Raw genomic sequence first — 23,416 nt, forward strand, 5'->3', positions numbered from 1 at the left:
AGATTCTGAATCTAGAGCTGTGTGCGTGTGTGTGTGTGTGTGTGTGTGTGTGTGTGTGTGTGTGTGTGTGTGTGTGTGTGTGTGTGCGTGCGTGCGTGTGTGTGTGTGTGTGTGTGTGTGTGTGTGTGTGTGTGTGTGTGTGTGTGTGTGCGTGCGTGCGTGTGAGTGTGTGTGTGTGTGTGTGTGTGTGTGTGTGACTCAGACAAATTCTACACATTTCACAGTCTCACCTGGCTTTGACAGCGCTCCATAAAGACAAAAGGCCTATTTTTGTATTTTTATTAAATTTTCTCATTTAGATGTTTCTCTGCCTGAGTTGTACATTTTTTAATTCTCTCATTTGAAACATTAGTCTCCACATTTCACATCCAGGGGCTTTGATCAACTTCCTGATGATGTGCATCATCATGCAATTTGCTGCACACACCCGGGGGCCACCATCATTATTATTAATCAAAGCACAGTCCAGACTGTTGCAGCATGTCTGCACCCATCTGGATCATTCTGGCGTATATAACATTTTTAAAACTTCCTGTAGGCTGGAAGATGTTTGTATCAGGGTGTTCTTGTTTTAACCCACTAGCGATTTAAAGCTTCAACTTACACCCCTAACTTGTTTTTCCTGCTGCTTCCAACGCCCCAGATCTGCTCCTTGTCTTGATGCCTCCTTTGAGTGTGTTTGACATCTTTCCTCCTCTCATTTTTTCCTTTGAAGGCTGTTTTTTTCCCTCAAGAACAATATTTCCCTCTCTTTTTCCTCTTGCAAGGTTCATCCCAGCCAGAAGAGGTTTAAATATCACCCAGCAACCAGCTGAACATCTCCCCGGGGGTGGGGGCATTGCTGTGATGTGAGCTTTTGTCACCGTGGAAGGTGGAAAGAAGCACAATCCTCTCTTTATGAGTATTTAATAGCTCTTCTTGGGTATTGAATGAAATTGCCTTTGTAACACTAATTGAGAGAGAAATGAAACTTGTAAGGAAAAACACCAGGGTTTTGGAAAGGGACTAGCTGCAGTGCTGCAGTTATTACAGCAGTCATGATCTGTCCTTTAAAGTTGTATTTTAGCAATTAGGGCAATTAAACAAGCAGAGGACAAGGAGAATCAATAATTATTACTCCACATGTCAGAGTAATGGAGGAATTTATAGAAACAGCTGTGGGAAGACATCACACACTGAAGATGTTACAGAGAGACGATCACGGCAAGGTCGGGAATGTTTTGAGTTCATTTAGAGGCCAGGCAGGTGTGGGGGTGGTGACTCGTCACCGTCAGCGGTTGAAGGGAACAAATTAGAAATAATATCTTTCCTGTGTCGCAGTTCAAGGTGATGAGGTGAAGGATGCAAACGCAGGACTAGAAGGACATGTAATAAATACAAAATGAGGGTGGCGCAGCGGCAGGAAGAGAAACACTCAGCTGGGAACTGAAGCTGGAGCTGAAAGACAAGAATCAGACAAAGATCAGAAGAAACGGACCTGAAAATCTACTGAAGATGAAATAAATCTCAGCTGATTAACAAACACAAACTAGGTGTGATGGCCTAACAGGACAGGAAGTAAAACTAAACAGGAGTCCATAACAGAAACAAAACTGTACAATTTAACAGATATAAGGAGAGTTATACAGAACCCTAAAGAAAATATATTTAAAAAACTCATTTGTCATAAATGTAGGGGTGAGTATTAATATCCTTTGTCTGAGTGTCTTTGTTAAACATCTCATTGTACAAAATGAAATTATGCTGTAGTCACTGTGACTCAGATGGGGGAGTTCAAATTCATTTGCATTTACTTGATTTGTCCTTTTTGTTCAGAAAAATCTATTTGGCAGTGATGTTCTACTTTAGCTGACTGTGAAACTGACTTTTAACTGATGTTATTGATATATATTTATTCAAATTTAATGTTAGACATTCTGATGCACTATTAGCACTAGAGCTCTGACATGCCACAGACCATTAAGGTAAGCCAATGGAAACATGTATTTAAGTTCTTATTGAAATAGTCCTGTGGACTATGCAAAACATGTTATGTGCTCGGGTCTCTTGGTTCTTAACAAGAACCAAGAGACCCGAGCACATCTGTTCTCAAATCTCTATTACCAGTAAACTAAAGAATAGACTTCAAAGTGCTACTACAAGTTTATAAATCACTCAATGGCATGGGGCCAGAACACATGTCAGATCGCCTTCCTGTATGTACGCCCAGCGGGGCTCTGAGATCCTGAGGTAACAGTCAGCTGGTAGAACCTCGGGTCAGAACCAAACAGGCTGAAGCTATGTTTAGCTGCTACGCTACTCACAGATGGATTCAGCTTCCATATGACCTCAAATGTGCCTCAACTACAGTAAATTTTAAATCAAAATAGACAGCTTTAATGTATTCATCAGCCTTTCAATGAAGGTTTCTTATACTGCACATTCTGCACTGTAACTGCTCACATTTTAACTTTGTTTTTTATTTTTAACTGTTTAAATCTAAATGTAATTTGTGTGTATTTTAATTGTGCTGTCATGTTCATTTTAATGTTCTTACTTTTCTTGCTAATTGGAAAGCACATTGAATTAGCTCTGTATGAAATGCGCCACACAAATAAAGCTGCCTTGCCTTGCTTAATCAAGTTCTTTAGACTCATTTTTTCACTTAAAGCAATTTCTGCAGTTTTTATTCTCAACAGTTTAATTACCTTCCAGAACGAGCCTTTACAGGGCTCTGTCACTTTAAGGAAAGAAGCTGGAGCTGGCCACTCCCACCCATGCCCAGACCCTCACAATGTGGCTCAAAAATTGAAGCAATCCCGGAAGTACCAAAAATTGCAGTTCCACCCTCATCCACTAGGGGCTGGTGTCAGAAGCGAGCAAATCCTCATTGACTCCCATGTTAAAAATACCAATTTCACAGCAGAAATAAACATGTTTACAGCCTGGTACCAGAACATGTTTTTGGTTTAAATGATCTAGTTTACACTCATGACAACTCTGAGGGAGGTGAATTGTTTTCTCACTCTTCTGTTTAAGTGTATTAAAAGCCTAAAATTCTGTATAATTAATGACCATCAGACCCACGTGACCACAGAGCTAGCTCCGTGGAAAGGCCTCACTAGAGCCTCGGTCTGGCCTGGAAACTGTTCTGGGATTTTGAGTCTCTGTGTGTGTGTATTCTTGTTTGGATATTTTTTGTGCAGTTGTTGGACAAAATGACTTGCTGTGGCATTAATTGCACTAATAGAGCGTCCAAGGAGTCTCCACTTCATTTTTTTCGGTAAGTAAAATTATATTTATGTATTTTAGGTCACTGCCGAGCTGAGCTTAGATTTTAACCTGTACTGTTTAACCATGAAATTTAAATGTAATAGGGTAAAACCCAGTGCATTTAACATAATGCTGCACTTTAGAAAATGGGTTGAAATATAACATGTTGGTGGAGCTGGGTTCCGACTGTCGGCTTGTGGAGCTCTGGGGAGACCGATGTTTTCCACCCGGTTCTCTCTTCCCCACAGATCAGCGCATCTCTGTCTAATCGCGGCTTCTGTGTGCTGCGCGGGCTGCCAGCTTGTGGAGCTCTGGGATGGAAACCCTTCCACCCGGTTCTCCCCAGCAGCCCTGCGCATCTCAGATCACAGCGGTGCTTGTCTGCTGTGCGGCTGCCAGCTTGTGGAGCTCTCGGAGACCTCTGTGTTCCACCCGGTTTTACCCAGCGGTCAGTCCGGCGTATCTCTGACTCAGAAGCTCTGGTGTTGTGCACAGTTAACTCCAGCTGTAGCTAGGTTGCTACCTCCGTTAGCTTAGCTCCCACCTCTGCGTTAGCTTTCGGTTAGCTTCAGGTTAGCTTGTAGCTAGTTCGACCGGGTGTCGTCAGTTGATCCCAGCCTTACAGCCCCACCCTCAGCTCCACCTCTCTTCTCTTTCATGGAATTGTCTGGGCTTGACGGAACCTGTGACACGGTCAAAATGGCGGTGGTGGCCACCTCCCATTTTTCTTCAAAAATGTGTCATTGGAGCTTATGGAAACCCATTGTCCAATATTTATATGTTGATGCACCTGCCCCACCCAGGCTGCTTGAAGCTGAGAAGCTCTGATGTGCAGGCTTGAAGAAGAGCCACTGCTCTTTCAGCAGCAGCTACATCTTGCATTGAGAGGTGGTTCTATTCTAATTCCCCCATTAGTGACATCAAAAATGTGGACCTTTTGAAATGGCTCATTTTAGGCATAGAATTCTTAAAACCAACACTGATGGAAAACAGATGGTTAGATTTTTTAATGTTTTTAATGGTTATAGAGGCAAATTTCCTATGTGACATAGAACTGACTTGTTTTTCTAACATGTGCGTTTGTCTATTTTCTTTTGGCGGCTAATGTAGAAGAAGAAGAAGAAAAGATCTTTTCTATAGCGCCTCTCAAGATAAAAATCACGAGGCGCTTCACAAAAACTAAAAATGTAAAATGTAAAAAAAGAATTTAGAAAATGATTAAAAATATATTTTAAATGAGCAAAAAATAGACAATTGTGATTAAAAATGTAAAGAAAGAGAGAGAGTGAATAGGAAAGAAGGAAATCTGTGGATCCTGAGGAAGGTGGAAAAGGTGGAGAGAGCAGAACAAAGAGAGGGTGGTGAAGGTCACACCAAAACTAGCCTGAACAGGTGAGTTTTCAGCTGCTTTTCAAATAGGAAATAGGGGTAGAAGACTTTGTTCACATTCAGCCTGCATGTGAAACTTAGATTTTAAAAAATACCAATAGGGCAGCAGTAGCTCAACAGGTTGAGCGGGTTGTCCAGTAATCAGAAGGTTGCAGGTTCGATCCCGGCTCCGGACAGAGAATTCTGCTGTTGTGCCCTTGGGCAAGACACTTAACCCCCCTTGCCTGCTGGTGGTGGTCAGAGGGACCGGTGGCGCCTGTGCTCGGCAGCCTCGCCTCCGTCAGTGCGCTCCAGGGCAGCTGTGGCTACATCGTAGCTCATCCCCACCAGTGTGTGAATGTGTGTGTGTGAATGGATGAATGATACACTGTAGTGTAAAGCGCTTTGGAGTCCTTACTCTGAGAGGCGTTATACAAGTGCGGGTCATTTATCATGTGTCATTTATCATTTTATCATATATACAATTTCTCTGTGACATATTCTGTCATTTAGTAAAAAACAACAAAAAAAACACACATTTGAAGAATGTTCCTTTAAACGTGTTTCATCTTTGACTGCATCCACTGACAAAATCCCACATTTCTTGTGACCTAAACTGAAACAGCAGAGCTGTGATTCAGGTGGGAGCTCCAGTAAGCTGCTCTCAAACGGTTTCAAATTCACCAAACAAATGCTGAGAGTGGGCTTATTTTCTTTGATTCTATTAAACAGCTGTAGGTGTCACACAGGAGCTGAAATAATTTGCATCTCTAAATTTAAAAAAGGGGTCTGAGCACTAATTATGCATGTGGCAAGTTGGAGGAAATGAATTCTTCTGATGTGTTGCCGTCATCTTAAGGCAGTCTCATTCTCATTATTGCAGGGGATCTGTTGCATAAAGATTAAACATTAAGAGTGTGGCTAAAATCTCCACCTGATGACAAATTATTATTTATAAATGTGTTGCATTTTAGCTTCATGGAACAAGGGAGAGGTATTTGTAGTGCATCGTTTAAAAAAGGAACTGTAGACCACTTGATCTGGTTAGGAAAAATTATTTGAAACAGACTGGGTCAAAAAAAATATATATAAAAAAAGCTTAAGAAGAAAAGCCATCAACAAAAGAGAAAGAAGGTTTTCACACATGCACATCAGTTTTCTAGTGAGATGTTGGGTGAGAATGTAAACGTCAGTGTTCAACACACCTGAAGGCTCGGCAGGTGAAATATTATTGGGATTTGCAAACACATTTAGGAAAATCTTGATAATAAACATCTGATGTCCCATAGCAGACACAGAAATATTAACTAGCGGTTTACATTTTCTTACAAAAGGAGTTTTGTAGGAAGAACATGAGAGAAACACGTGGTCTATAAAGGTTAAAGTTAAAATTTTGGATTCCCCTTCAACTATTGTTTCAACATTTCTTGTGTCTTGGCCAGAGTGACAACGACTTTGGTTGCTCTGAGAGTCGAAACTTTTCTTTGTGCTCACTCGCTCCTGTTAAAACTTTTTTCTCACGCGAGTGCTCCAGCCTTCCTGCTACTTTCTAAATAATCTTTGTTTCTGGTGCTCGTAAGAGTTAAGAAGCAGAACATCTTAAATTTCCTCAGGCTCGTGTGTCATAAAGATAATCATCTTTTTTTTTAAATATAACCATCATCTGCATAGAAGTTAAACTTTATAACTTCAACCGAAAATTATAAAGCAAACATTTGAACCAGGATCTTGTCCCTGCCGGCATTTCAACATTCAGAGAATCAGTCTCTAGTTCTTTGACTCACTTGTGACATTTTATGGATCATTTAAATCTGTCTCCTCCCTCCAGATCAGCCAATCAGCATCAGAGTCCACTCTAGCAGATTTATTGGAGCAATTAAAAGTAACAGGAAAACCAAAGAAAAGATCATCAATCCTCCAACTTCCCTACTTCTCCTCATAAATCATGTTTTTTTTTTCTTTTACGATTTATTCAAAGTAAACCAACCTGCATCTTAGCCATGACAGAAATAAAGGTTGCTGTATCTGTCTTTGACATCTCCGGGGAAAGTTTAACGCACAGTTGACTTAAAAATCTCACTCCTGGGCTCTGGAGCTCTTAATTGTCTGGAACTAAATTACATATCTGACATGCCTCCAATTTATCAGCCCAACAGCTTTCTCAGGTCACCAGACAGATGTCTCCATCCCGGAGCTTGTTCTAAATCTGGAGATAGAGATCAGCGTTTAAGCACAAAATGCTCAGAACAGCCTGCATCAGATCGACACAAATTCTTCATAAATCTGTGTTTTTCTTTTCCGAAGCGGGATTCGTCCATCTGTATCAATGCTTAGTACCTTTTTTCTGTTTTTATCACTCTGCAAAGTGCCTCTGAAATGTAAAATACAGTTATTTAGGTTCATAAAACTATTGAACCGCTGCTCTAACACAGAAGTAATAACCTTTGTTAAAGTCGTCAGTATTAGTGCTATATTAGACTCAAGTGTTTCCTCCTGAGGGACTTGATGAAAGTCTAACAACATGGCAGATCCGGGAATCCCTGCTGTGAACTGCTTTGCAGATGGTGAGTATAATTAGTGTCACTGTCTCTTGGTGATATTTAACCCAGATAAAGGGAAGCGCTTCACAATCATTCCACTTACTCTTCTGATCTGTGGATCTTTTTCAGACTCCAGCTGAACTTAACACTTGAAGTGAATCCAGTTTATGCTGTAACTATAGACGCAAGAATCAGACGTGTTTTAACTAGAATTTTAAACAATTCTGAGATTTTCTTTAAAATTGCCAGTTTTGCATCGCCTCATTAGAGAGCCTCCCTGCTGTAAGACAAGAACATCCTGTTGGTGCTCCATAGAGACTGATTCGTCCTACAGAATAAATTAGAGAGATTAAAGATGTAAGGAGCAGCAGTTTGTGGTTGATGTTTGCAAGAGCAACACAGAGACTCAACTCTTCTTCATTTACGACAGAGAGAAGGTGAAGATGTGCAAAGCAAACACAAATGAGAAAAATAAAACTCGATTTAAAGGGGAATCCCTTGCTTCTGCCATGTGGGTCCCTACTGCCTCTATGACTGCTCCAAATGTGAAGCGAAGTGTACATCTTTATCCTGTCAGTGTTGGCTTTAGGAGCTATGTGCCTAAAACAAGCCGTACCCTTTTGTGACATCATAAATGGGGAAATTAGCATAGAACCCCCTCTTACCTGAAGTAGAGCTGCTGCACCTGGACGCTCTACTCCGAGCCCCTCCTGGATAGCCGAGCTCTTCAGCTTATAGCAGCCAATCAGGGGTTGGCCAGCTCCAGCTTGTTTTCTTAAAGTGACAGACCCTTGAAATGGCTAATTCCTGAAGGTACTGAAAGTGTCAAATATAAAACTGCAAATAATGCTAAATGTGAGAGGGGTTTAGTGCAGACAACCTCACAAATATCAACCACAGAACTATTATAAACTAAGAATGAAGTTATAAAATGTCTCTTTTGAGATCCAATGCAGTGGGTGGTTTGCTCTATAATTAACGTAGATCCCACAGAGGAGGAAGAGTGATTTTTTTAATACTTTGATATGGTTTTTATTGAATGTTAGCTGGCAACCCATTGCAAAAAAATACAATACCAACAACAAGATCAGAGTTCAAAAATGTTTCAAAATACGAAAAGACGAGAATCCAGCCAGATGGCAATGCCGTTGCAGAGAAAAATATCATTCTGGTGGGTCATAGAAGAAAACAAAGATAATAGATGATATTTAGAGTTTTTTTATGTTTCCTACAGTTTAAAGTTGGAGTCAGAACCCATACCCATACAAATTACATAACTGGCAATATTACATTGAATGTTTTAGTAGAAATGTTTGTGCACTTTAACTATTATTCATCAGAGTCATGATGCTTCCAGAACAAACTCATTTTTGTGGTTCACCTCTGCAGGAACCCATCGCTCTGCTTTCTCTGTGACACCTGAATGAACCCAGCATCTCAGGTAACGTTATCTTTCTCTAGTATAGCTTTTTTTATTTTTAGTGCACATAGATGTAGACAGGAAGAATCAGGGAAGCTGCAAGAACAGGAAACATTTGTCAACTTCAGCTCAGGGCTGGAGCTGCTTTCATCTCAGGGAAGACCTGTCCACCTCTCCCTCTCTGTTTATCTCACACACCTGAAATCACCCACCCGTAAGGTGGCTGTGAGTTTGAGAGGCACAGTGGTTTCATAATACATAATGATAGCTTAACTGAAAGCCACGGCTTCTTGTTTTAGCCTTAATGTGACACATGCGTGATTTGAGAACCAAACAAGAGGTCAGGGTTTGGAGGATTTAAGGATTTTTCTGAATCTGACCCTTGTTGAGTCATGTGTTTGCTCTAGAATGATCTGTTGTGGCTGAGCTCCGCCTGCGGCCCTTCGTCTCTGGTGTTGGAGCTGTCAGCAGCAGCGTGTCCTGGCCAAGCCAAGCAGGAAGGCACATGAGATCACTGCATCTATCTGCTTAAAATAATCTGACACCAAACCACCTAAAATTCTGCTCCACTCTAAAACACATCAAGATCATAATAGATCCATCATAAAAACATGCAATCTGTGCTCCGTTGCAGAAAACTGACCAAATAATTATCACTTGATGTGAAGTTGCTTACTCATCTCCTCTGCAGCTAAATGAAGGCAGGCACACACACACACACACACACACACACACACACACACACACACACACACACACACACACACACACACACACACACACACACACACACACACATACACACACACACATACACACTTTGTGCACCTTGTTCTCATCATTTTACCCAAATGAGGCAGGTGGTGCTGATAGTCAGCGTGTCCTCCCTGCAGCAGTGTGTGCTGGCATCCTCCCCTGCCATACTTTATCCACCTACGCAGGTGAGCGCTGCAGATTGGCCTCTGGTGTAGCGTGAAGCCTGAATACTCCTTTAGCGATCCTCCAAAGAAACAAAACTGTGACATATTTCAAACCTGCAGGGCCAAGGTCAAAGAGCAGAGAGGTGAAAGTTCACAGAAGCTGAAGAGCCATTCCAAGGTTTTGTTTTAGGTAAATGCTTCTCCGAATGAGCGGATTGTAGTTATTTATGTGACTGTTCTGGTCTTACGTTAAACCTGTCATCATTTCAGTGATAAATGTTTACTATTTTCTAAACGGTTTGCCAAAATTGTTTTATGTGTGATCCAAAGGCACAGCCATTCTAACTCTGGAGGTTACTTAAAAGACGTTATAACATAAACATACAAAAAGTAATAAAACACACATTTGAATTTCTGGGAGGTCTGTCCGTTTAAAACTTTGCAGGTAAAAAAAAAGCCCTCCGATTTACATTGAACACGGTCAGAAATGAGGAAAGACCCCTAGCAGCTGGAGAAGAACACGCTTGGTGGAGCTAATGTGCTAATAGTTGTCCCTTCACAGGCCTTTTGGAAAATGACTACAATTACGCAATAATAATAATAATATCAGAGTTGTTAATTTACAATGTGCAGATGAAGCACATGGGTCTGTCCAGGGTACATAAAAAACAAATAACCCCATTACCATAAGGACTGTGGCTAGCAAATGGGAGTTTGGCATGCTAACTGTATGATAAACTCTTATGCTAGTGATGTGTCGGTCGCGAACGAACCGGCTCTAAGAGCCGGCTCTGTGAAGTGAACGACGGGAGCCGGCTCGTCATTGGGAGCCGTCACCCTCCCTCCCCTCCCCCTCTTGCTTTGGTGAAAGCCACAGGCGATTGGTCAACATGTGTAACTGCATGTCCAGACGGTCCAGACTGTCCACACACAGAGCAGTAGGGGCGGGGAAGAGGGAGGATCAGACAGACAGACACACAGCTGAGCACATGCAGGCGGAGGGAGACGAGAGGGAATAAGGAGGAGGAAAAAGGCGAGCGAGAGAGAGGAAAGTGCGACGAAGACAGTGAGAAAATGAGCGCCAGCAGTCGGAAAGTTGAGATTTCTTAAAGTTTTCAGTAAATAAATCCATATAAATGATAAATAGTTGATATACTGCATACTTTTACATTAGTAAATCATTTTACTTATAGTTTTGCATTATTTTTGGTGATAAATATACTTTACGCAACAGAAAATCTGAGGAGCCACTTGGGAGCTGAAAGAGCCGGCTCTTTAAACCTGATGTAAACCAGACGTGGCCACATTTTTGCTCCTTGCGAGTTACTTTCACAGTGAGGAGCTTAAGGCATTCAGCATGTGGGAGGTGGAGTGGGGGAATTACATCAGGATCACATCAGCTGTGGAGCGCCGCGATGGGGATCGCTCACAAAATTCACACGCTACCTGTTGCTCCTCTGTTCACATCAGGCAAGAGTTTTTGCCGAGTGCTTCTGCTACCCCCGTGCCCTTGCAGTGTGTGTGTGTGTGCTTGTGTAACCAGTTTGCCCTGCTTGTTTATATCAGAAACTGAGTCTCATAGTGGGGTCCATCGGCTGGAACACTGCTGCTAACCACTTGAACATTCTCCCTCTCCTGATAATAACTTTTTACTTTCTTTTACATTTAATGTGCTACTACTAGTTTACCCGTTTAATTATAGATTCACTAGGATAAATACAATAAAGTTTATCTCTCACCAAATAGAATATTTACTAAGAAATCACAATATAACTATAGACACATTACTTGGTATATCAACACATTCTCACTCCCAGCGAGTCAAAAACAAACGCTTGGTCAGCCACCCTCCGCGTCAGACCCCTGACGCCAAAAATGCCCTTTTTTGTCATTTTTGTACGAAAAGGGGTTTTTCTCCTTTCTTACTGCAGATCCTAATGTAGCGTAAAACTGATGCGATGGGATGTCCGCTGAACCAGCTCATTTAACTGCGCCTAATCCTTAACGTTTTGATATTTATAACCTTCCCCTCACCCTCATCCTAACTTTAACCCTCTTGCTACCTAAAACGTTACTCTCACTGTGATCAAGCATTTGTTTCCCATGCATTCTGACTGTGAATTTTCGGATTTGCCACCCAGACAAGGGGAACGTTAGAACATACCATCTGGCAAGGGGGAGGTTACAAATACCCTCTACTTCTAACCTCCACCTTGGTAGTTGATACCTCCCCCTCGCGTTGCCTCGGTCCAAACCCGACCAATGACAAGGCGGCTCCCGCCGTTCACTTCATAGAGCCGGATCTTACAGCATCCAACACATCACTAAAGCCGGGCGTACACTGTGCGACTTTTTCACTTTTTTGAGCCGATTTTCCAGTCGTGCGAGAATCCACGACATCGGGGCGAGTTTTGCGCCGAGCGGTCGTGTAGTGTACAGAGGCGATTAACACCACGTGACCAGCTGCCGATCAGCAGTCGTGAGGTTGCACGGACTTCTGGAGTGTTTAAAATTTCGCTCATCCCTCGTGAGGGTATCGCACTGTTGAAGCGGCGCTGCGAGCAGCTGCGACCCAAAAAGTATCAGAACCGCTCACGGCGCATGCGCAATCCTGCATCAACGCCGCTCGCTATTTCCCTAATAACACACGCTGTTCGTTTTTGTTTCTACACGTTTTTTTACTCACAATGATTGTCAAGAAAGCGTGTTTGTCGTGTTCATGTCAAATTAAACTGATCACAAAACACAGATTTACTTTCTTTATTTCGTTTTACTCATCCAACCCCCATAAATCCCTGTGTGTCCTCCTGCAGCACTCCCGAAGGACAACAGGCAAAACAAAAAAGTCTGACGTGTTGAGTAAAAACTGCTATTTTTAGCTTATTTTTAGGGCCGACGTGTTGCTACCAGACGTACAGTGTGAGCAGTCAGGTCGCATCCGAGAACTGGGTCGTGCAGTGTGAGCACATGACTCGTGAGATCTGCTCTGCGAGGAAGTCGTACAGTTTGAGCTGAAGCTGAACGCTGCGAGTGAAAAAGTCGCACAGTGTACGCCCGGCTTAACGTGTTAGCTAGCAAGATGGTTAAGGTTAGGATAGGGGTGAGGGGAAGGTTAAAGAAGTCGTAATGCCCCCCTCAGAGTCTTACTCCACCCACTTATCAATTTTAAAAACTGCAACATTAGTAGGCGTTGCCTGGAGGACCGAGAGGGCGGAGTCGCGGCAGTGACGAAGACGATGGCTAACTAGACGATGCTAACTCCCTTCACTCTGAGCAGTTATTAGAAGTGGAGGACGTTTCTCCCCCTCCTTACACAGACACTCGAGAAGAAAGGGACCAAGTCTATTTGGAGGAGACAAGCGGACCTGAGCCTTATTGTTTTGAGCTTGTGAGTTGCCTGAAACTAGCAGAACCGACCCAACAGAACCAGCTCTGAATGGTAAGTAGCCGTTAGCCATAGCATCAGATTAGCTGCAGGGTTTGGCTCCACGGCCCTAGAGAGCTAGTATTCAGCATGTTTTAGAGATTTATCTGCTTCAGCACACCTGGTTTTAATCAGCAACAAATAGCTGAGCTGCTTAACAGCTAATCTAACCTGTTAAAGCAGGAAAACCACTGAAACGTGCTGGATAGCAGCTCTCCGGTAGCTCTGGGCTCAAGTTACAGTCTGCTGCATATAAAGTTATGAAAATACCCCATGAGAAAATTATTCTGTAATGTGTTCAGCCCACTAAAACTGCCCTGATTTCATTATTTACTGATAACAGCTGCTTTCTTGGTTGTAAGTGATCCTCTGGTGTCTGCAGCTGGTCTCCTCTGCTGGTGTCGTCGGGATCAGGAGCTTCCAGAAGAATGTGCCTTTCAATGACTCTTTCCCCCTTATTTGTTATATTAATTAAATAAATCTCAATTTATATATTTCCTGTTTTTGTTCATGTCCATAAATACTTAAACATGCTTGAAATTAAAACGAGCTTTAAACAGTGATGTGCTAGTTTAATTCATCACAATAGAGCTAGTTAAACATGCAACAATGTGATAATCAATGTAATTTATAAATATCCATTAAAATATCAAAACTGGAATCAAAATGAGATATTTGGCAGCACAAAAAACTTGTTAAACACAATATTTATTATAATAATTGTAGGCAGACAGGAGACAGAGCTGATGGAGGTTCTCAGTCATGGAAGGATGGCTGAAGGCTTTCCAGGAACAGGATATGTGGTGTTGTCTCTTCTCTCTCTATTCTGCCAGATGAGCTGATAGGTTACAGGTGTGTGAGGACATCCTCATGCTGTCATAACCAGATGACAGGGGTTATCAGGTAATCAGCCAGGCTAATGATGAGAGGCAGAAAGAAAACAAATCCAGGACAGTGTACAGTAATAACAATAATATGTGGTGTTGCTCACCTTATGTGCTCTTATAGAGTATTAACGTGTGCCTGCCTCATGGTGTAGAGTCCATATTTTGCTGAGTGTCCTGCAATAATGCAGGTTATTAGTTAATTTACTTTTGATAGCAAAAACACAATATTTAATGTAAAAGTTATTTACCAGGTGAATCAGCTCACACGTCACCACCAAGTGTCACAGGGCCAGAATCAGTAGCCTCCTTCATGATCTCATGATGTAATCACATACTTATTTAATTGTTAATATCTTAAAAATTCTGAAATGTTTTAATTTTTTTTTTACCTTGAACAGTTCACTGAGCTTGCACTGTCACTGAGGTGGAAGCTGGAATCAACAGCAGACACCTCACATCTTGGTCTTTTCAGGGGTGTGGACGCTGCTCTGGGACTTTCTGGAAGATGGATTTCCGTCATGGTCCCTGTGTCACAAGACACACTGTGGCTGTGAGCTCTATTCTGGGTGGCTATGTAAAAACAAAGAAACAGCACATTTATAAATGTTTAAAAGAGCATAAAATCACGTGTAACAATAATCTGTAAAACAAATTAAAACTAGAAGGTAATAATAAAATGTTTACATAGAAGATTATTAAAAATAATTCACCTTTGCTACGGGTAAGACTTCACGTCAGCCTGGACAAGTGCATTCTTGCAGCTAAATCAGTCTGACAGCCAATGTCTTGGGTAGATTTAGCCTGAAAAAAAAAATAGAAGCACATTGTTGTTGGAGTTTATAAAGTCAGATAATATACAAAAGAAACTGTCCTATATAGGCGCTTTATAACATTCCTAGTGTGTGATCGTTGTTATAACGTAAAAGTCAGTCACATATGATGTGGAGAGCCTGAAATGTGACCTCCTGAACAGAATTCCTTACAGAACCGGGTCACAAGCTGTGTGTCAACTAGTGCTGCGTTAGTTAGTCACTGTTGCAGAATTACTGACTGACACAAAAACAACCCGAATTTTCTCGGAGCCTGACAGTAATAGTCATGGGGACCGTTTTGTCGGCCAGGGCCTCGAGACATGTTCCGATTCGCCGCTGATTCTAACCTTACATCCCGTTCCACATTTTGTGAACTTGACAAATCTGCCCGAAGGCAGCGCAGGCTGATATTAGCTAAATGGAGTGAACCACGTCTCTCAAACTTTGCATTTAGGTAGGGAATTGCCTTGAGAAGATGTTAAAACTTTTATGTAGCTTACTCACCTCAGACTGGAGCCCGCCATGGTGGGGGAGCAGAGTCGGTGGGCTGCATCTAAATCATGGAAGAGCCACGGTGGGCACAGCCTCCCTCTTCAAACGGAGACGTGCAGAATCGCGGTAAAATGCTGGTTGCAAACTACAGCACCAGGCGGGAGCTGAATGTTTTCCAGACACCGATTGCGCGCAACCACTGGCGCCTAATTTCTAAGTCCATCGGAAAGGAGTGCAACCCCACAGAGCCACCGCAACCACACTACACTACACCTTCTCACCATACTAACACGATATGGAGCACTATACCTGAACTACTTTCCTAATTACACTAACAGCCAAACACTAACTAAACTACAATATCCGACAGCCAAACTAACACTAAATAAGTATGTATAACACTAAAAGCTATGCTAAAGACTAGGATATGCTAATGCTATATGCTAAAGCTGAACTACGGCTAACCTCCTACACTCGCTTGCAAATCCAACTCCCAACTCGCCACAAGGCGTGGCTGAGACGCTTGTTGCTTTTATAACTTTGACACAGAGCTGCTACGTAGTACTCTACTGGTTTACGTAGTATCTTACTCTTTAACCATTGACTAGAATTTATTCAAAATGACTCAAATTCTATGTTTTAAGCTGAAGGTGGAGCTATACTGTGGTTTTTAGGGTAGAATTTTTAATTTTCAAAGAAAATGCACCAAAATGTTAAAATAATGAATATACACATTTAAAACACTATTAGACACTCATTTATACAGTTCATCAGCAAAAAAAAAGTTAATTTAGACGTTACTTGCTCTTTAAATAACAATAGGATAAGGTTAGGGTGAGGTAAAATGTGCTCGTTTGGTGTCCCGGCTGCGGACATCCCATCGCGCCAGTTTTACGATGCATTCGCATCTGCAGTCAGAAAAGGGAAAACCCCTTTTCGTAAAAAATGACAAAAAAAAGGCACTTTTGGCGTCAAGGGTGTGACGCCAAGGGTGGCTGACCAAGTGTTTGTTTTTGACGCGCTATATATGTTGTGTGTGTGTGTGTGTGTGTGTGTGTGTGTGTGTGTGTGTGTGTGTGTGTGTGTGTGTGTGTGGGTTGGTGTTGGTGGGTGCGTGTTTCTGCTCTGTCTTCTCGATCACCAGTGAGTCGTGGCGAGAGGCTGCTTATACTGAGCCAGGATCCTCTGGAGGTTTCTTCCTGGCTTAATGAACTGACCTGAATTGGAATGTTTATTATGTGAAGTGCCTTCAGACGACTCTTGTCGTGATTTGGCGCTATATAAATAAACTTGAATTGAACTTGAATTGAATCCTGCTGCTCTTTTGTGGACCAGTGGACCAGTCTGGTTAAGTAACTAATCTAGTGTGTATGGTAGTGTACAATGCTCATGTGTTTGAATGAAACTGCTTTGCTTGTATTCACATTTATTAAATCCATCTTTTGCTATAAAAATTGCTTTTAAAATGATGGAAACACACTGTTTCCCCACTGGAGAGTGTGTGTGTGTGTTTGTGTGTGTGTGTGTGTGTGTGTGTGTGTGTGTGTGTGTGTGTGTGTGTGTGTGTGTGTGTGTGTGTGTGTGTGTCATTGTTCATTTTCATCCATCTCTAGTCTGTTTAGATACATGAAAAGGATAACATTTATCAATAGCAGTGTTTAATTTAGAAAAATTTCTTTATTTTCTTAAATCTACCAGTCTGCCTCCTCTGTTTTGGTTCGACTTACTGCCGGAATTGACGCAGCTTACTCATGGCTCATGAATAAATGAAAGCACGCTGAAACGATCGCTGCACGGTGTGAGCCATCGTGGCGCTTTACAGCTGATGTGACCGAGACCGTGGGTCGACAAGGGCGCCGAATAGAAATGCTGTTCATTCCACGGTGCATCGTCGCGCTTCCATGTCTGATGTGTAAGAAAACACTACAAACATTGTTTTTAAATATTTCAAATTTTAGTGTGTAATTACAACCATATAACAGTTACAGTTATTTTAGTTACAATATATTTTCAATTAGCTTCAGTATGTAACTTTTTTTGCAAAAATGTGTTATTTATCTCAGTGACAATATGAGAATAGTTGTCCCAGCATTTCTTTTCAGCTTCAGATAAATTAATTCACGTGCTCTGGTTCTGCTGTCAAGGGGGCACTGTCCCTCTCTAGAAATTCTCTAGCACCGCCCCTGTGTCTAAAAGACTCTTGGATGAAATTTCTCAAAAAGGCTTCTTATTCAATGCATTGCATTCAGAATTCTTGTGATACAGTCTATTTGCTTTTGAAAAACATAAAAAGTCTAAAATGATAAATAACCTTTAACTGCTGCGTTGATCTTTTACGGGTATTATGCAGGATTCACAACTTTTCACTTTGAGTCTGTGTAGATCATGATTATAATTCCAAAAATTCTTGCTTTGTACTTAGAGACCTTCTGTATCCTACAGAAAACAAAGGTTTCTGCCACCTTCAGGAGATCAGGGAAGAGGAAAGATGTAATGTTGCTCTTAGATCTGGATCACAGGTAGCCCCGAGGGGCTCAGTTACATGTGGAGGGAGCTGAATAATCCCATGGATCCCACTGAGGATCTGGAATACTCTACTATTTATGTAAATAACTACTCAAATGATTAAATTATTAACTAGTTTAACATTTGAACAAGTCTTAATCAGATGTTTTTTGATTGGACGATTCCCTGAAACCAGTTTTTACACCAGGCTGGAATTAGTTGCAGGCAAAATGTCGTAACTTTTTCAAATACTTTGCAGGACAATTTTGCTCAAAAAGGTCACAGAATTGGAAAAAGGTCACGGAATGGAACCCTCAACCTGTAAAGCATGAGGCAACCCTGGAAGTTATTGGAGACCAAAATGTGACACTTTGCTACTTAGATGTAACAAAAATATTGCTTTAATGTTGCAGCTTGTTTGCAATCATGTAACTATTGAATGTTTGCTAAATTTACATATTTTTCCCAATTTTGGGTTTCCGACTAATCACCACAGTTGCACCCAGTGAGGTTTTAAATCTTTATCGACTTTTACACCTGCAGTTGATGACTGATTAGACGTCCAATCCTTGCTGAGAAGCAAGTTAAAACCTTTATCAAGAAATTATCCTGCAGAACAGATTTTTTCTTCCACAATATCTGAAAACTAAACTTTGAACGTTGCATTATATCAATGACGTAAAAACATTTGGAATTTTGCTTTTTTACCCCAAATATTTAAGTACAAACTTTTTAAAGTTTGAACTCAGATTTTGGGAAGTCCATGGATGGAGCTTTCAGCTGACATTCAGGGATGGTTTTTGGGGTGGTCCATGGTGGTTCAGTGCCACCCTGTCGGCAAGCTTCGAGAGCATCCAGGAAAGAGCAGAGCACGTCTCATCTAGTAGAAGCTAATCTTTAGCATTAGCAACTCCACGACACAGCAGAACATCTTCAAGCTTGTGTTATGTATGGAATCAATAATGCAAAACAAACGGAGTGAATGGTAGAGGCGGGTTGTTGTTAGCCAGTCAGATTCAAGATGCCCAAATATCAAGAAATAAGAGTCCAAAACCCGCCATCTGCTCCCCTCTCCTCTGGCTAACCACCTGAACTGGGAGCACCAGAGCTTTTTCCCCACAGAGATCAACTCACAGTCAATACTAGAGACCGCTGCATGCGTCAAAAAATGAGTGAACTTGGTCTTTAAAGGCAGTGTTTGATTTGTTTTCATACAAATATGTCTAACAGAGCAGCTGGCATGGGCCTGGACTCCCTTCCAGCATTATCTAGAACCTCCCCTGCTGACATTGGTGAATTGTACTAAAACGTGTTTACTCATTAGGATTGGGGGGTCGCGGCGGGGGCTTCTGAACATGATGGCTGTTATTTCAAACATCAGGTTTTAATGAGTGACAGAAAATTATCAAAATGTCTTGATTGAACATCTGACTTCTAGCCTGCACACGGACTAAAATATTGAGTTTCTACATTTTGTACGTCTGTCTAAAATAACAGACAGGGTTATAAATTACTTTTCAGAGATAAAACTTTTAGGTGAGTGATCGCTGCAGTTTTACATCTTGTTGTCAGATTCTTGGTGCTCAGCTGCTCTGATCTGCCTCAGGTGTCATCAACGTTTACCGATTTATGAAAGAAAGAAAAGTTAATAGATAATTCTGCCCTCTTGGCTCTTGGACAAGATTTTTGTTCTCGTGAATGGCCCTGACTCAACTCATTATGAGACATGAGATGTGATTCATGCTCCCATTTTGTTTTTGTAGAGACAAAAAGGAGGTTCACCATTTAAAACGTATACAGAGTTTGTGCCACATTAGCTGAGGGTTACGACCCTGACCTATTGACCTTTAATATGTTATTAGCAGGGTCAGAATTAATGACCTAATTAGTTTTCTTGAAGAAAAGAAACTTTCCTGTGTTCCGATTAGCGATACCCTAGAACAGTTACTCGATTACAGCTCATCCACAGACAGCAGGTTATGGTGATTAAGCGCTTCTTCAGCCGTTCTTATACAACAAAGACCTGAAACAGGATTAAGCGGAGACGAGAAACGCTACCACTGCTAATGATACAACCCTTTGAGAATGTGCTCGCAACCAGAGGAGCTGCTTTGCTGAAGGGCAGGATTACCGAACAAAGAGATGAAGGGATACAGAATGAAGCGGCAGAGCATCCCTGCTCCTCTTTTATCTCGACTTTCACACCCTCAAAACACTTCCCACAGCACAGAACCGGCCCGGTTGGCGAGCAGCCGCTCACCTCGTGTTGTATGTGGCTGGGCGGGTTAGTGCTGAGCAGATGTGAGGGGCCTTCATTCATCAACAGGGAGCGAGGTATGACTGTGGCAGTTAGAGTAAAGTAGATAAATGGCTAATAAAGTCAATGAATGAGATGATTCATCACTTTCTAATATTAGGCTGGTTTAAGGCCTGCCAGGGGTGATGCATCAGTGTCTCCTGCATCAGATCATCTTGTTTGTCACAGTGGAGGAACCCTGAAGTGTTTGCAGCTATAGCTCTCAAAATGAAAGTATTTTTTTCACTTATTTTAGAACGAGAAACTCATATAAAATATAGATTTATTACACGTAGAGTGAAACACATAACATGAGTGTGTGTGTGTGTGTGTGTGTGTGTAAGCGACTGGATCGGAACCCAGCTTTCATGCAGGGAGCCCAGGTTCTGATCCGTTCTGGGGCAAATACCAACATCCAGTGTGGGTTCTTAGGCAAAACCCTTGGCGCTACTGCCTCCCTCAGTGGTTTCCAACCTCCAACCTGTCTGGGTCCCCCCCAAGGACGTCCCCACAATGTCTGCACTGAGGTTGTGAGGTAACAAAGATTATATTTGTAAAAATTACATTTATAAAATCCCAATAACACACCCAATAGTATGATTAAAGCTCTGTATAGTAGTTATAACGCTGCCTGTCTGTAATACGTTTGTAACGAATCACTTTAACGTGTGTATTCAGGTAGAAGTTCTGGTTTATCCAGGACACAGTCAAGGGGTTCCTCAAAGGACAGAAAGGTGGGGAACCACTGGTCTCCCTCACACCTTTATGAGAGAAACTGAAACAAACAAGATGCTGGCTCAGAAATCGGCCGGTCAAACAAGATCTGTGTCAGGTGCTGCAGAACCAGAGCGCCCAGATGAAAGGTGAGCTAGGCAGAAATGAACCCCATAGTCAGAGGGTATCATGCAGAGGATGTGGGAAGAATGGTTACCTTGAAATCTGCGCTCAACACTAACAGCTTACTTCCTGAGGCATTGAATTTTTAATAATAATATAAAATATTTGCAACTTTTATTTCACAATTTTCAAGTTTTTTTTAGATATATCTGCAGATGAGAAAAGACATTTTATTTTTTAAAAATTCATTGAACTGCGTGCTATTGTTAGATATTTATTTGCGACACGAGCAGAAATGAAACACATCCAACATTTTTGATGCTTCGAGTCTTTGTGATCTTTGAGCTCTTGCAAAGTCTTTACACCACATCTAGCTTCAGCTGCTGTGATGCGTTAGAGGTAGCCGGAGACTTTCTGACAGACTGTTAAATGTTTTTCCTAAATTTTACACCAAGTGTTGGAAACACTGAACTTGCCGATTTAATTTTCACATCCTCACGTCACCAATGGTGTGACCTTTGTTTCTTTTCCAGCCTTATAAGTGTGTGATTCCTGCTTTAATTTAGGATTTGTTAATATAATGTGTGTGTTCTCTGAGACATGACTTAGATCATTCTTCTCTGCTTTCTGTCAGCCCGATCTAAATAGGCCAGAAATGTTTGGTCCTTCCACAATCAGCTTAGATCCAGCAGAAACACCCCTCTGGCATGGGAGTGCTCCATATCCCAAGCATGTTGTAGCTACTCGCTTTTATCCCCCTCGACCTAAAGAATCATCGGGTAAAGAACATTTGCATGCGGCGCAACTGAATCCTGGGAACAGTCACAGACAGTGACCAAACCAACCCCCTACTCACACACGTCCATTCATGTGAGGATGCACATCCACACAATGCCGTTCGCACTGCCAGTGGACACGGAGCTCAGAGGCTGAGCCAGGCAGGAGCCATCGCTAGGCAACAGGCAGGAGGGAATCTGCAGCACATCTGTTACCACTGCTGCTGCATGGCCTCATGATGGATCGCTTGTAAAGAAAATGTAAAAACGAAACCCTCACAATCGGATTGTTCCTCAGCCCCCTACGTGGAGCTTCAGCAGCAGAATGAAGACGTCTTTTCTGTGTTTTAATATTAAAATGCGTTTGAAACACGGATTTTGTTTTTAACTCACACTGAAACATAAAAGTATTAAATAATGTAAAGACCGAGCCAGCTTTAACTACACTCTAGAAAATAAGATTTTCTAGATGAATTTTCTTAAGCATGTTATGTCAACTGGTTCCATGCGTAAGTGTAAAGTGTAATATACATTATGTTATGTTAAGCCTGATTTATACTTCTCCGTCACAACGACAGCATGCAAGGGCTCTCCGACGGGCTCACAGAGGGTGACATGCCCAAAAATGTAAACATTCGTCAAAAGTGACAAGAGACGGCAAGCTTGTGATTGGTCAGGATGCTGCTTTCTGTATATTCGACACTAGCACCGCTGTAGCTCCGTTAAAAAGTAAACAGATATTCAGCTGCAGGCCCAGAACAGGTTGAAGAACGCATCACGGAAAAAGTCCGAAAATATGAACATTTATTCCCCCGTGACTGAAGGAGTACAAAACACAAATGACAGGAAATGTGGGTTTAGAGGTGGCGACCGCATGAAGAGTTGGAGGAGAATGAAGGACACATTTGTCCGTGTTACAAAGTCTCTGAAATATACAAACACATTAGTAAATACAGTACCGGGGACGGCTACATGAGTGTTATGGTGGCAGGATACCACAGAACAGCGCTACGCCCTCTGTTATCCTGGCGGGGAATTGCTTTGCAACACTCGGCTGCCTGAACAGAATTTCGGATGTGAAAACCTTTCGGACACTCCGTGTGCGTCTCTCCGTTGCGGAGCTGACAGGCCTTAGACATAATTTGGTTAAAGAGCAAGTTCACTGAGAAGCCATTTTTTAAATATGACTGGTTAACTGTGAAAATGATCTTCTACCCCGTTTCCTGCGCTGCCGATAGATGATGAAACGCTTGGATAAGAAAACATCATTCAGGATGACGTCACATTGAAAATTAGCATGGGCTCACCCATGTTGGTTTGCAACAGGGAAGGCAGTTGTTGTTTTAGCATCCAGGAGAGAGTAGAGCGCGTCTCAGCTAACAGGTGCTAACTGTTAGCATTAGCAGCTCCACAACAGCTAACTTCTAGTTCCTAAAACAGGAGCGCCAGAGCTTTTTTCCCCACAGAGATCAACTCACAAAGCATTCATCTATAGTAGACCACTGCAAATGTGTTAAAAAAATGAGTGAAGTTGGTCTTTAAATAAACTCAGTGTTTTATTTTTTTAGAGTGTAAAACTTTATTTTGAGTAATGAGGGAGTTTTAGTTGTTAGCCTTGTAAAATGATAAAACTGGACCAGCACTGAGACGTTGGTGCAGTGAGATGGGGTCTATGTGAGCAGAATGAATAAAATGTTTTTTAGGGAGATGCATGAAGAATGCTTATTTTAGAATATGCAATTGCTCAATTTACATATTTTAGTGTCATGTGTGAAATCTGATCCTAAAAGCTGTATTCTTGTATATTTTGCTTTAATGAGACATGGATGTTATAACCGTATACGGAAGTCGTGCTGTGATTGAAGCTGTAATTATTCCCTTTTAAAC

The sequence above is a fragment of the Nothobranchius furzeri genome, chromosome 7 (genome assembly GCF_043380555.1).
Source record: "Nothobranchius furzeri strain GRZ-AD chromosome 7, NfurGRZ-RIMD1, whole genome shotgun sequence".
In the NCBI taxonomy this organism is placed as follows: Eukaryota; Metazoa; Chordata; class Actinopteri; order Cyprinodontiformes; family Nothobranchiidae; genus Nothobranchius; species Nothobranchius furzeri.